Below are 13,911 nucleotides of genomic sequence, written 5' to 3'. Positions count from 1 at the left end.
TCTTAATGGTCTTGCTTTATTCACCTAGATGTCTAGAAGGTGCCGCAATACACCTGTCTCTCAAATTTATAGACCTTGCAGATCAGGATTGGGGTTTCTCTAGTTCTCTCTCTGCTTTGCCTAGGGGTTGCCTATGGACTAGCCCTCAGGTCACCGCTAAAATCCGGAAAAAAGTGGAAGCGAATGTCCTTAGTCCGTGGAAAGTCTGTATGTAAGATTTGAACTGGGCATGCTCAGTTACTCAGGACAGGTTTGGGGAGGTAGTAGGAAGGTTTTACACTGTAGCCCTGCTGGCCCATGAAGCCTCTCTTCCTTCCCTTTTCTCTCTACCTCCCTCCCGCCGCCTGCTGCCCTTCCTTTTTTCTACACACACACACACACACACACACACACACACACACACACACACACACACACACACAACCCAGGAGGCATACACAAGGGCATTCACCAGTCCTCCACCTCCCCTCCCAGTCTTTGCCTCCTCCTCCTCCTCCTACTTTGGCTGCGGCTGGCGAGGACACGTCAAGGGAAATAAATAAATAAATAAATCCATTCACCCTGTGACAGCGAAAAGAACCGGCTGCGGCGGGGGGGCACGCAAAGAGCCGAGCGCCCACTCACTCACCCCGAGCTAGAGACCAGGTAAAGTAAGTACACACCGGGTAAAACGGGGAGGAGGAGGAGGAGGAGAAAGAGGAGGAGAAGGAGAAAGGAGACTTTCGGTGCTCGCAGATGCCCTTAAAGAGAAGGGCTGCGCGCGTGTGTACTAGGAATGCCCATTGTGTGCACGTTGTGACATATATGCTACCAGAGTGCTGGGAGGGGAGTCCATATATAGACAAAAAGCTGAAGCTGCACCCAGAGGAGTATGCGAGTGTGTGTGTGTGTGTGTGTGTGTACGCTCACAGCCAGCACGGGGGTCTCAGCCTCAACATTGTTTCAATGGGCGCGCTTGTAATAGGAGGCAAGGGGGTGAGGGTGGAGGGGTGGCGTATAAAAGAACCGCCAGTCTTGGGTGTGCTCCCGTGGGCGCGTGTTTGGTGCAAGGATAGGGCCCCCATCTTGCTGGGGGATGGTGGTGGAGGTTGTGGGGGATTTTGCACCGGAGATTTCCTAGCCTTTTCTCCTCAAGACTCACGGTTTCGGCTCCTACTCGCCAGCTAGACTTTGTGTATCCCGTCTTTGCATCTCACAAGCATCTTATAACAGAAACCGGGACGTAGGCGGGCAAGGACGACGGCTCACGAGGATGGCGCCGGTGCGGCAAAGGGGAGGAGGGGTAGTGCTGGTGCTGGTGCTGGAGAGTTCATTTTCAGCAAAGACTCGAGTTGATTGGGGCTGAGAGAGAGTTTTGGATGGAATCTTTTCTTTGCCTCTACTAGAGAATGGGAATGGGGGATGGGGAGTTGGTGGATAGAAGGTGTGCGCCTGGGATGAAGGAGAATCGACCAATAGACTGAGGAGCCCGGAGAGAATGGGAAGAATGACTAGTGACACTGACCCCGGCGGCTGCCGCAGTAGCCTAGGAAGGCAAGAGTTGCTCCCGCCGGCTCCTCCCAATCAGGACCACGAGCTGCCATGGGGCCAGCTGCGCGGAGCTGGCTGCCCCCATCCTGGCCAGGTGGTTGTGCTTCTCACGTGCGAGTGTCCTCATCTCTCAGGCGATTGTCGCAAGGCCTATTGCCTCCGCCCCTTTTTCCCCCAGTCTGTCTCGTCTACTTCTCCGCCAACGAGGAGATTGGGTGCCTTGGCCGTGGTTGGCAAAGGCACAAGTAAGCCGAGTCATTCCGGTGGCCGCCTTTTTCCGTTAAGGCTGGGACGGGGATTTTGAGATTGCACTAAAGAGGGTGGGGAATGGAAGAGAGGGCAAATGAGGAAAGGTTTCTGGAAGGCTGTTCCCTCTCCCGCCTTCTTACACACACTATCTGCCTGCCTTCCTGGCTCTAGAGGCTGGGCTAGTCTGGGCCAAGGGCGGGAATGCGCAACGAGCAATGAGTTTAGCTGTAGGTTATTATCTCATGGACCCCTCCCTCGGGCTGGCCAATAGGAGACGGCCCATGGGAGTTAACGGGGAACTGATGATGAGGACATGAGAACAGAGGTTAAGAAAGAGGGAGACCGGGACATTGGATGCCCTTTTCTTGGCAGTCAGACTGGGGAACCTTATGGCTATCAGCCCGATCACCGAGTTCAGACGGCAGCAAACTTGTACGAGGCATGTTGGGATGGATTTGCTGTGTCATTGAGACCTCAAGCACTGGGGCAAATCGAGAGCAGGAATGAGAACACAAGTCTGTTTGATTCAGTGAGGCAACTAGTCCAATCCTCTGTCTCTAAGATACGACTGTGCCTAGCCATGTCAAACCCAAAGACTCGTTTGAAAACGGCTTCTGAAAAAGGAGATTCTGTAACCACCCTCAGCAACTTAATCCTAACTCGAAAGAGTAACGTTTCACAGGCTAATAATCTCAAATTATGCATCAATTCAATTCAACTAATATTAGCTACTATGGGTAAAACACTGCCCTATTTTTCTTATGCCAAGTGGGATCCTAGGGAATTTACATGAGTTTGATGAAACTTTACTAAATCTCCCTTTTACAATGAAGCTGAAACTGAAATATAGGAATCAACCATTATATTCAACTTAATCCTGAACAAAAACAGGAACAAAACACTTTGGGAGGAAGGAGAGGTAAATATTATATCCATTTTAAGGAGAAGTCAAGTTTTCAGTGCACAGGTAAGTCAGTGATGGATAAAAATAGGATTTAAATAAGGTTTCCTGATTGTTAATTCTACTAAATGAACCTGCCTCTTATGCTATTGAACTTTCAACCCAATTCTCCTTCATTTCAAAATGATACTTATCTCAAAAGTCAATGTGAGAAATAAGCAGTGGTAGTAATAACTAATATTTATATTTGCACTATTAAGAATTATGAATTTTTAAAAAATATATATTTGTCAAGTACACAGCATTATAGTGTTATAATTTCCATTTTACAGATAAAGAACCTGAGTTTTGGAGAGGGTTAAGTTACAGATGATCCATGGTCACATAAGGAGTTGTTAAAGGAGGAAACTACTATTTGAATCAAGATTTTTATGCCTAATTCAGCACTTTAGGAGAAAAAAAAACCTCAATTGGATCTTCCTTTTAACAAAGTTTATACAGGAATTAGTGCACAGAAGCTTTAGAATGCTGGAATTTTCAAGATATTAAGCCCATTTTTTTTTAACTTTTAGATGAAACAATTTATAGCAGGAGGCCCTTAGGAATTAATTGAAGCAACAAGACAGAAAATGTTCTGTTTTCTGTGTCTCAAGGGAACATGTACTGAGAAGTCATAAAAAGGATACTTTCCACTAATCTTTCTGTAATTCCTGACCTTCTGATGCAAATTTCACATCCTGAGATGCTGTAACCTCTAAAAACTTGGGAAGACTACTTTACTTTTCCCCCTTTCACCCTCACTTTAAGTGTGTCAGCAACTCACTGCATGACTGCCCTTCCTTTTCAAAGATGTGCTGAGTTGGAGCCAGAAGCTTCTTTGATTCAGGCTTGAAACTGAGTGAAAGTTTGGCCTAAGGACAGAGTTTGGAAGGCTCACCAGAAAGTCGTCTCCACCTTGTGCTTTGGGAATAAACATTGTCTAGCACACAGGCAAGAACTGTGCTCCTTGTATGTTGATTGATTAAATAAATGCCTAATTTGTACAAGGTAAGCTTGAAAAAAAGAATCATTATTTTGTGCCTAGTTTAACCTTTGTCGGAAAACTAAGAACTTTTGAAATCATGATTTTCTCATTAGCCATCACATGATGTTGTATTGTGCAGTAAAACATTCAATGAATATGCTTTCATTGATGTGGTTACCTAGGACACACTGCGCTTTCAGATATTGGATTACATTGGATCAAGCCAAAAAACTTACAGCTTTAAGCTTCTATGTAGTAACTAAACTTTCCTTATGCATAGGAACCCATCTAATGCCCTTGAACAACTACCAAGTTTCTGTCTTAAATAAATGACCACAGTTCTACTCAATCATAATAAAGAATGAATAGTCTAATAAATACTGTCATTCAGGCTGCCTAATTTAGTTTGCCACAAGCACTTCAAGGGTCTGTTAATTTCATTGGTGCCAGCAGTATGCCAATTGATGCTGATTGAAATCCCTCCACAGCCTAGCAGATGTTTTTCAAGAGTAGCTGTGTATAGCTGAACCATCTATTACCCTGTAGCTAATTTAGTAAGTAGGGCAGCTAGGTGGTACAGTGGATAGAGCTTTGGGCCTGCAGTCAAGAAGGCTCAATTTACTGAATTCAAATCTGATGTCAGACACTAACTGTGTGACCCTAAGCAAGTCATTTAACCTGTTTACCTCAGTAATCTCAACTGTAAAATGAGTTGAAGTTGGCAAACTACTTTATTATCTTTTCCAAGAAAATCCCCTATAGGGGACATGACTGAGAAATGATTGAACAACTTACTAAGGAACATCACCCCAGTTTATATTATCTATGAAGAATTGATATTCAGTCTCATTACTTGCTTTGGCTTGGTTAGATCTGATCAAGCTTGGAATCCTTTGTCCTGTCCTTAAATAACAATTGCATAAACAGTAAACATTTACATAGTTCTTTAAGCACTTTACAAATATTCATATATTAAAAAGTGCTTTTTCTAAGCATTTTACAGATATTCATCTGATCTTCTTTACCACTCTGTTAGTTGGTACAATTATTATCACCATTTCATAGATAAGGACACTCAGACCAAGCAAGTTAAGTGACTGGTGCAGGGTCACACACCTAGTAAATGTCTGACACCAGATTTGAATTCAGGAAGAGTCAAGATCAGAATGCTAACTACATTGTACTATCCAGCTCCCTGTCAAAAAAATCAGTTGCCTCTAGAATATAATGAAGTGCTTCACTGGAAGCAACGAAGAAGTAAAAATAATGTGAAAAATAAATTACGAATAATAGGTGAAAAAAATTAATTACAAGTCAATATAAATTAAACAGGTTCTGATGAAACCAAGTGAGATATGTATAGGTGCATTTGGGAAAAGTGAGGGAACAAATATTCATATTATCAGGAAAGTTAGCCATACAAACATTTTTGAAAATGACTTGTTTGATTTAATTCCAAAAATGCTTTCGCAAATGTTCCATTGGGCAATCGTTGAAATCCCAAAAAAGTTCCTGGAAGCCTTGCAGGGCATATGAGTGGCAGCTATGGGCAGCTGGTCTGATGAAATTTTGGCCAAAACTTTTGAGCAGTTATTTTAACCATCCCCAAAACAAAATGTGTATGTGTTGCAATGCTCTAAACTAGAAATTCCATTTTGGAAATGTCACGGTTTTTTGTTTTTCTTTAAGACCCTTTCCATGGAAAATAAAGGTCAGGTTTTGAATGTGCATATAAAGAAATCATTTGTTTTTTTTAAATGTGCATTTGAAAAACTGGTAGATTACAATGGTTATTTTCTTTTAAAGATTTTTGGATCTTAATAGCACAGTGGAATGAAATTTTCAAAACTGATTTCTACTCTGGGTACAGATCTCTGATGATAATTAATATATCTCATATCATATAATATTAATTACTATTAATTGCCATTAATATAAGTTAATGTAGTCTAGCAACATGGTATTGTGAATAGAAAGCCTAACTCTCAGGCAGAAAGACCTAGTTTCTTGTCCAGATTCTTTTATTATCTATGTGACCACATGTAAATCACTTAACTCTGCTAGGCTTCATGGAGCTCCTTCATAGTTAATTATTGTTAGGCTGTGTTCTGAATGATGGAGAGAGTTCCTATGTTTTTGGTGTATTTAAAGTATGAAAGAGGTAAGATTAATAAGAAGAGGCTAGATGAGAAGCAGCTAGGTGGTACAGCAGGTAGAGCATTAACTAAGGGGTCAAGGACCTGAGTTCAAATTTGACTTGGACACTTAATAGTTTTGTGACCTGGGTAGGTCACTTAATCCTAATTGCCTCTTCCATACCTTCTTCCCATTCCCCCCCCCCAAAGAGTTCAGATAAGATTATGTTTGTATAAGTTTTCTAAAATAAGCATTGTGGAAACAGAATATTTTTTATTAGATTATAAGCTCTTGGAAAACAAGGAATACTTAGCACAGTACTCACACAGAGAACATTTGTAATATAATAAATGTTTATTGAATTGAATTGAACTTTTAACAAAGTGATTTTTCAGACATTTTAAGATGCTAGAATTCTTTCTAGGAGAGACATTGTTTATTATTAATGACCAAATTAATGTTCAGAGTTATGAAATAAAAAAAAATCAGGCAATAAAAATGTTACACATATATGCATACGTATATATATATATATGTGTGTGTGTGTGTGTGTGTGTGTGTGTATAGTTATATTTATGTATATGGTCAAGATTAAACTCATTGTATTTGAGGATAAATCCCTTCCAAAGAAAAAACATTCTTTATGAAAAGGAGAAAAATGCCCATTTATTTTCTTTTTAACAGAATGAGAAATACCATATTGTAGGAAAAAGGTTCTTAGATTTGTTATAACACATGGGGCCTCAAGGTTCTAATTCAAAGAGTTGATAGTTACATGAACTTGGGCCAATTTCTTATCCAATTTGACCTTCAGTTTCCTCAGCTATAGAGCATGGATAATAATGCTCACTTGGCCTATATAATTTTATCAAATAAAATGTATATTATAGGCTTTATTTTAAAAAATGGCAACAGCATTGTATTCCTATAAGCAAATTTTTTGCCCATAATGCAGTGTTTTGCCCATAATAGATAATTAATACATATTAGTGGACTTGAAATCTTTGTCAAAGAAAAAAATTGTTTTTAGGCAGATTATAGTATTTTGCCTGAAAAGAATTATATATACATATATATGTAATACATTTGTAATATTTATGTATATGTAAATATGTAATATTTGGCAAAGCATAGAATAGCATTTTTATGTCAGGGCCCACCCCTGGTCAATAAGATGCCTTGGCAACAAGAAGAATCTTAACTACAAAAAAAGTCCAAGCACAAGAATTGCCTGATTTTGCACAAAGCACAGATTTTTTTAGAAAGGAGAATTCTCCCTTAGATTACAAAGGCAACCCTAGGAAGTCTTGTTTGGTTAATAGACCTGGAGAAAAGAATTATTACCTGTGAACTGGGATGGTCTGAGTGGCTTGGGAAATTAGACATACAAATCAGAGAAAGAATATGTATGAAAGAGTATCTAAAGAAAGGTGCTTTCTAATACTGGCTTGAAGGAAGGAGAATTTTAGGTCTTTCCTAAAGATGGAGAGAGAGCATCTGAGAAATGAAATACTCAAAAGGTACTTGAAATAAAGAGATATGTGAGTACATTACTAAATATGTGCAATACATTGAAATCTTTAACAAAGGTATGTTTCTGGTAAAACTCATACAACTTAGGGATGCTTTGAACTAGCTAGATGGTGCAATATATAGAGCATTTACATTAGAGTCAAGGAGACTTGAGTTTTAATTTAGTCTTAAAGACTTACTAAATATATGATTTTGGGCAAATCACTTAACCCCTGTTTATCTCAGTTTCCTTATCTGTTAAATGGAAATAATAGTAGTACCTACTTCCTAGGTTTGTTGGAAAGATTAAATGAATCGTAAAATGCTTAGTATAGTGCCTGGCACCATTTAAACTTAATTATTATCATTATTATTATTATTATACAATAATATTTTAGGTAATTCATTGTATAAGCATTTGTTTGAGCAGGTTTGTGGCTCTAGCCCTAATTTTTGAAGGTACCACACTGCAGTTTTCTCTTTCTTTTCCTTATTTTCCCCAGCCCTACTCTCTCTTCCATCCTCTTTTCCTTCTGTTCCATATTTCTTCCATTCTCTTCTATTACATTCCCATTGACTTTCTTTTTTCTTCATCTTTCTTCTATTTTACTTACCCATGTGTCTTTTTTTTTTTTACTGAGGCAATTGGAGTTAAGTGACTTGCCCAGGGTCACACAGCCAGGAAGTGTTAAATGTCTAAGGCCAAATTTGAACTCAGCTTCTCCTGACTTCGGGGCTAGTGCTTCATCCACTGCACCATCTACCTGCCTCTTACCCATGTGTCTTAATCTATAAATATGACCTGTTTGATCTTGGTGAAAATATTTTATATCTTCAAACTCCAGTTTCATTTTCTATAAATATGCTAGATCTTTAAGTTTTGTTGTAGGTTCTAAAACTGTAAAAAATTTTCTGGGGCAGGGAATTTTTCAGTTGTGAATCATTGTTTGCATTGGGTTACAATACAGGCTGGAACACTACTAGTGTATATACAAAGTTAACTATTGACTAAATGTGAATATAAGGACCTCACAGTTAAGAACAAAGTTCTGTGACACAGGATGAAATTCATTGACAAAAATTGTTGCTGCATTGGTATAGACACCCAAATACCTACTTAGCTCACAAAATTTTAAAATATTCCTCTAGGAATATTATCTTAACAAGGGAATTTATGAGACAAGAATTCTTAGTTCAAACTGGATTGTAATATAAACTGTGGACAGACACATTAAGTTGCAGCTGTAGACAGAATCCTGATAATCACACTCATAGTTAGCCTGTGAATGGTGACACAAATAATCCTCAAATTTAATTCAATTTAAATCAATTAATATTTTTATATATTTTTTTTCAGGCTTATTTTCAGATTTTTGTTGATCTAAAACTGAACAGTTTCCATGTTTCTGAAGAACGTGTCAAAACAATAGATAGAAGAGGATGAAGGATTCAGAGGAAAGGCAAGGACATTTAGCCACATTTTTTATAGACTACAGAAAAGTTTCAATGGATATTTGGTTACATATCCATAAGGAATGCCTGCCATTAATTAGACACATTAATAGTCCATTAAAGAAAATTTTCAGACATTTGTTTTAAACATAGTTGAAACCTCTTTGAATCATAACTGCTTGTTTAATTTATTATTATAACTTTTTACTAAGATTTTCCTTTTCTTAGTAAAATGCATATTAACAGACATTCAAATCAGGACTTATATATAAATTTGTTTCTGTCAAATGACATTAGTAACTTTAGTTTTCAAATGTCCTGAAAAGGGAAAAAAGTGACAGTTTCTTAATTATTCAAACTAATTAAAAATTAAATCTTTTTAACAGCAATTTAATTTATAAATTATATAATTAAAAATTATATTATAAATTAAACTAGAAAAGTTTATTTTAGTAAATCATATGTATTCATGATCAAAGCACTTATGTTTCCTTCACAACTTTTCCTTAGGAAGCAACATTCTTGACCGGTGTGGTGGTCTGCAAGACCTATTCCCAAGGTGGTTAAGACTATGGGATTGTTTGAGTTCAGGAATTCTGAGCTTTAGTGGGGATAAAGCTGATCAGGCCTCTACATTAACTCTGACACCCATAGATAATGAGTCCTTAAGAGTAAAGGGCCACTCTTTGTAGTGATTAGAAACTGGAAATTGAGTAGATATGATATATGAATGTCATAGAATATTATTGTTCTGTAAGAAATGATGAGCAGGAAGATTTCAGAGAGGCCTGGAGGGACTTATATGAACTTATGCTGAGTGAAATGAGCAGAACCAGGAGCTCATTATACACTTCAACAACAATACTATATAATGATCAATTCTGATGGTCATGGCTCTCTTCAACAATGAGATGAATCAAATCAGTTCCATTTGTTCAATAATGAATAGAATCAGCTACACCCAGTGAAAGAACTATGGGAAATGAGTGTGAACCACTACATAGCATTTCCAATCCCTCTGTTTTTGTCCACTTGCATTTTTGATTTCCTTCTCAGGTTAATTTTACATTATTTCAAAGTCTGATTCTTCTTGTGCAGCAAAATAATTGTATGGATATGTATACATATATTGTATTTAACATATATAACATATTTAACATGTATTGGTCTATCTGCTATGTGGGGGAGAAAATGGGGGAAGGAGGGGAAAAGTTGGAACAGAAGGTTTTGCAAGGGTCAATGCTGAAAAATTACCCATGCGTATATCTTGTAAATAAAAAGCTATAATTAAAAAAAAAAAAAAAAAAGAGTGGAGGGCCATCAGGATACCTATAGAAGGGCAAACTGGTCTAGTTTGGAAAAAATGAAACTGGTTAAAGTTTGTATACTATCAGTTTTGAGAGCGGTTAAAGCCTGGACAAGATATTGAGACCAGCTTTCAAATAAAACATAACAAAACAAAAACAGCATTCTTTACAACTTTATATTCTAGGAGCTAAATTAAGTTTAAGTTGTCTCCATCTTCCATCAATTATTATAGCCTTGTCTCTATGGGCAATATTTATGATCTACATAGAATGTCAGAGTAACTGAGTATGCTGTATAAAAATTATCAGAATGCCAGACTTTTTTCTCCTTTTTAGGACCCTAAAGATTTGAAGCAGGATGATCCTTTATAAAATTTTAGAGTTGAAAATGACCTAGAAGTCACCTACTCAAATGCTGTCATTATATAGATATAGGAACTCCCACTAAGAGAATTGAAATGTCTTTTTTGAAACAACTGAGTAGTTCTCTCTCTGGATACAAATGACATTTTCTATCCCAAATCTATTTAAATTGTCTTGGACACAAAGACACTGAAGAACTGAGTTTATCATAGTTGAAAATCATATAAGCTTGCTGTTATTGTGTACAATGTTCTACTCATTTCATTCAGCATTAGTTCATTTAAGTCTTTCCAATCTTTTCTGAAATCAGTTTGATCATAATTTCTTATAGAACAATAATATCCCATTACATTCATATACCATAACTTCTTCAGCCATTCTCCCATGGATATCTATTCATTTTCCATTTCTTTGCTATCACAAAAAGAACTGCTATAAACATTTTTTGCATATGTGGGTCCTTTTTCCTCTTTTATGATCTTTTTGGGATATAGACCCAGTACTGACACTGCTGAATCAAAAGATATGCACAAAAATACATATTTTACAAATATGCATATATACATCTATATGTTCATTATTGTGCTAAACCCTGCAGATAAAAATTAGAAAATAAAAAAGGATACCTGCTCTCAAGGTCTTACCTACCAAATGGGAAAAACAACACATTACAAGGAGTTTTTTAGATTACTAGGTCTCTTGAGTTTTCTCCATCAATATTTTAGAGGAGGTAGTCTAGGTGGGTTGATTTGACTGGCATGATGCTTCTTATCTCCCGAAGGGTGTTTTGATGTTTCAGCTTGGTTAGCTTGCCTATTTTTAAAAATATATATTTTGTTGCTTTCATTAACATTCTATTCTATTTCCACTATTGCCATAGTATACTGTTAGTGTAATTCTAACTTCTCAGTTTAAACAAACACATCTTGCAATAGTTTCCTATTATTTATATATAGAATATGCTTAGTCTATTTTCCAAACTTGTTTTTTAACTTCACTTTATCTTTGTAGCTTTATTTCATGCTGTTTCTTTCCACATAGCCTTTCACTGAAGGCAAAATACTGCTACTTGTTTTTTTCCCAAAGATTCCCTACATATTTCTGTCTTGTCTTTCCTCATATTGTTTCTTAATCACTGATTAGGCATTGCCTCAGTCAAATCTGTTAAAGACTAAGGTCTGTCACTGCATTCAGAGCCATCTTTAATCATCCAGATCTGTATTTTGTTATTGGATCCAGATATCTTTGGAGAAGAAAGTAAAGCTGGAAACTTTGCATAACCCTACTTTTACTTAAATCCAATTCACTTGCATGTCATGCCATTACCTCCTTGATATCATGGCCCTCTCTGAGAGCAAAGGACAAACAAAAACAATAATCTCTCAATATTTTCTTTGCCCATCTCTATTGCTGAAATTGTAGCTATTACTGGAGGCCCAACTCAAAAGCTGATACCTGGCAGATAGTAATACTTCAATATTTTATCTGTCTAATCAAATCTAAATATCTCTCATCTATCCATTAGTCATTCCAAAAATCATTATTTCCAAGAAATATTCCTTGATTTTTACAAGAAGCAATCTTTTTATCTTCAGTACTCTGATAACATTTCATTCCTCTTCTTTATACTTACCAAAGTCTTTTTAATTAATTAATAAGCATATAAATGAGTATATACAACACATATGTATATATATTTATACATGTTGTTCTATAATAAAATATTGTTCTAAGACAAAAAACACTGTATAAACCTTAGATCAGCAAGAAAGTTTAAGTTATTATTATAGGAATGCCTAATATTTGTTGAATTTAATTGAATTAAAATATGCTAGTCAAGAACAGATTAATACATTCTGTAGGAAATAAAATAAAAGCTTGACCCTTTCAAACAACAGCAACAGCAACAAAGAACAGAATTAAAAGGATGAGAGAAATGCCTACAGTGTTTTATTTTTTTTTAACACTTCATTGTGTATAATCCTCTTCTCAATAAGATTAATTCTATGAACTGTGAATGATCAGATTAATTCTGGTAACCCTCAAATCAGGCAGCTTAAAATAACAACTGAACTAGGAATGGGTTTAAATTAATCTGATTTTTGAGTATTGTTTGCCTCATTTGAAAACTTGATTAAAGTGCATCAAAAGGTAGCATCTGAATTAAAATTGAGAAGAAAGAAGACAAGTTGTGTTTTAGAAGCAAGGTGCTGCAGTAGAAAGAGCTTTATTATTGAAATCAGAAAACCTATTTTCAAATTCAGGTTCTTTCTCTTACTAGCTAAATGGCCATGAGTCAAGACATCAGCCTTAGTTTCTTAATATGTGAAATGGGGCAATAATTAAGTAGTATTTATCTCAAAACTCTGATGTGTAGATAATGAGGTTAATATGTAAATAAGTAACTTTTAACTGTACTATAAGTTAAACTATAAAAATAAGTATTAGCTGTAGCTCATCTATACACTGGCAACTCTTTTACCTCTAGAACACTTCATATTTCTCTCATGTTTTTTTTCTTTTTTTCTAATTTCTTTTCTTTTGGTATATATTTTATTCCATCTATAAGATTGTAAGCTCTTTAAGATAACAGTCATGAGTACATCTTGTTTATCTTTCTATCTTCCCTAGAACCATGCATAGTGGACAACACACTCCTATATACAAGTAAGGCAAATTGCTAACCTTGCAACTTCTTTGGGACCATGTGAACTTTGTAACCATCATTAATTTTTTTTTAAATTCTAATCAATACTATATTTGTTAGTCATCTATTTTGTTTATTCCACTGTCATCCATTTTACTTTAATGTGTGGGCTTTTAATTTAACCCAGTATATGTCTTTTCAAGTTGCCAGGCAGGAAAGTTTCATGGGTCTTGAAATTGTAACTCATTTTTCACTTTCAGAGATCTTCAGTTACTGATTTATCTAGAACTAATCTCAACTGATCCCAGAAATCCTTTGCATATTATTGCTAAATGTTTACAAGTTAATATATGATAATAGGACATGGCATTTCCTGATGTCATCTTTTTTTTAATTATTGACATTTAATTTTTAAATATATCCTATCCTTCCTAGTGATCATAGCTTCCCAAGAGCCTAGTTTTTTATGTTCACATCAATTATATTCTCAATTCTACTATGAACCCTATACCTTTGAAAAATTCATTCTTTATCTTTACATGGAGATATAGGGCTAATAATATCTATTTACTATCTATGAGTGGGGCAAAATGAACTTTTGGTCTTCTATATGTCAAGAAACATCTGTTCTTAATTCAACAGACATTTATTTAGTGCTTTCTATAAGTAGAGCACCATACTCAGGGCACTAAAGAAGATACAAAACTTAGCTTAAACAAAAATATCTGACTTTGTGGAGGTTATAGCAGGCAGCATCCTGAAGATATATCCAGCTGCTGGAGGATATTTA

At 36.2% G+C, this 13,911-nt stretch overlaps 1 protein-coding gene across 3 annotated transcripts in view; it reads left to right on the top strand.

Moving 5' to 3' along the window:
- The first annotated feature begins 418 nt into the window (after window positions 1-418).
- Window positions 419-13,911, top strand: part of SLC16A7 (solute carrier family 16 member 7) — a 234,774-nt gene continuing 221,281 nt past the window's right edge. For 2 of the 3 annotated variants that reach the window (XM_051962899.1, XM_051962903.1), the window contains exon 1: window positions 419-650. The gene's annotated coding sequence lies outside the window, so the exon portion shown is untranslated. The remainder of the gene's footprint in view (window positions 651-13,911) is intronic. The other variant, XM_051962900.1, reaches the window with a different exon arrangement.

The sequence above is a fragment of the Antechinus flavipes genome, chromosome 5 (genome assembly GCF_016432865.1).
Source record: "Antechinus flavipes isolate AdamAnt ecotype Samford, QLD, Australia chromosome 5, AdamAnt_v2, whole genome shotgun sequence".
Classification (NCBI taxonomy): Eukaryota; Metazoa; Chordata; class Mammalia; order Dasyuromorphia; family Dasyuridae; genus Antechinus; species Antechinus flavipes.
This window is presented reverse-complemented; position numbering and strand designations above follow the sequence as displayed.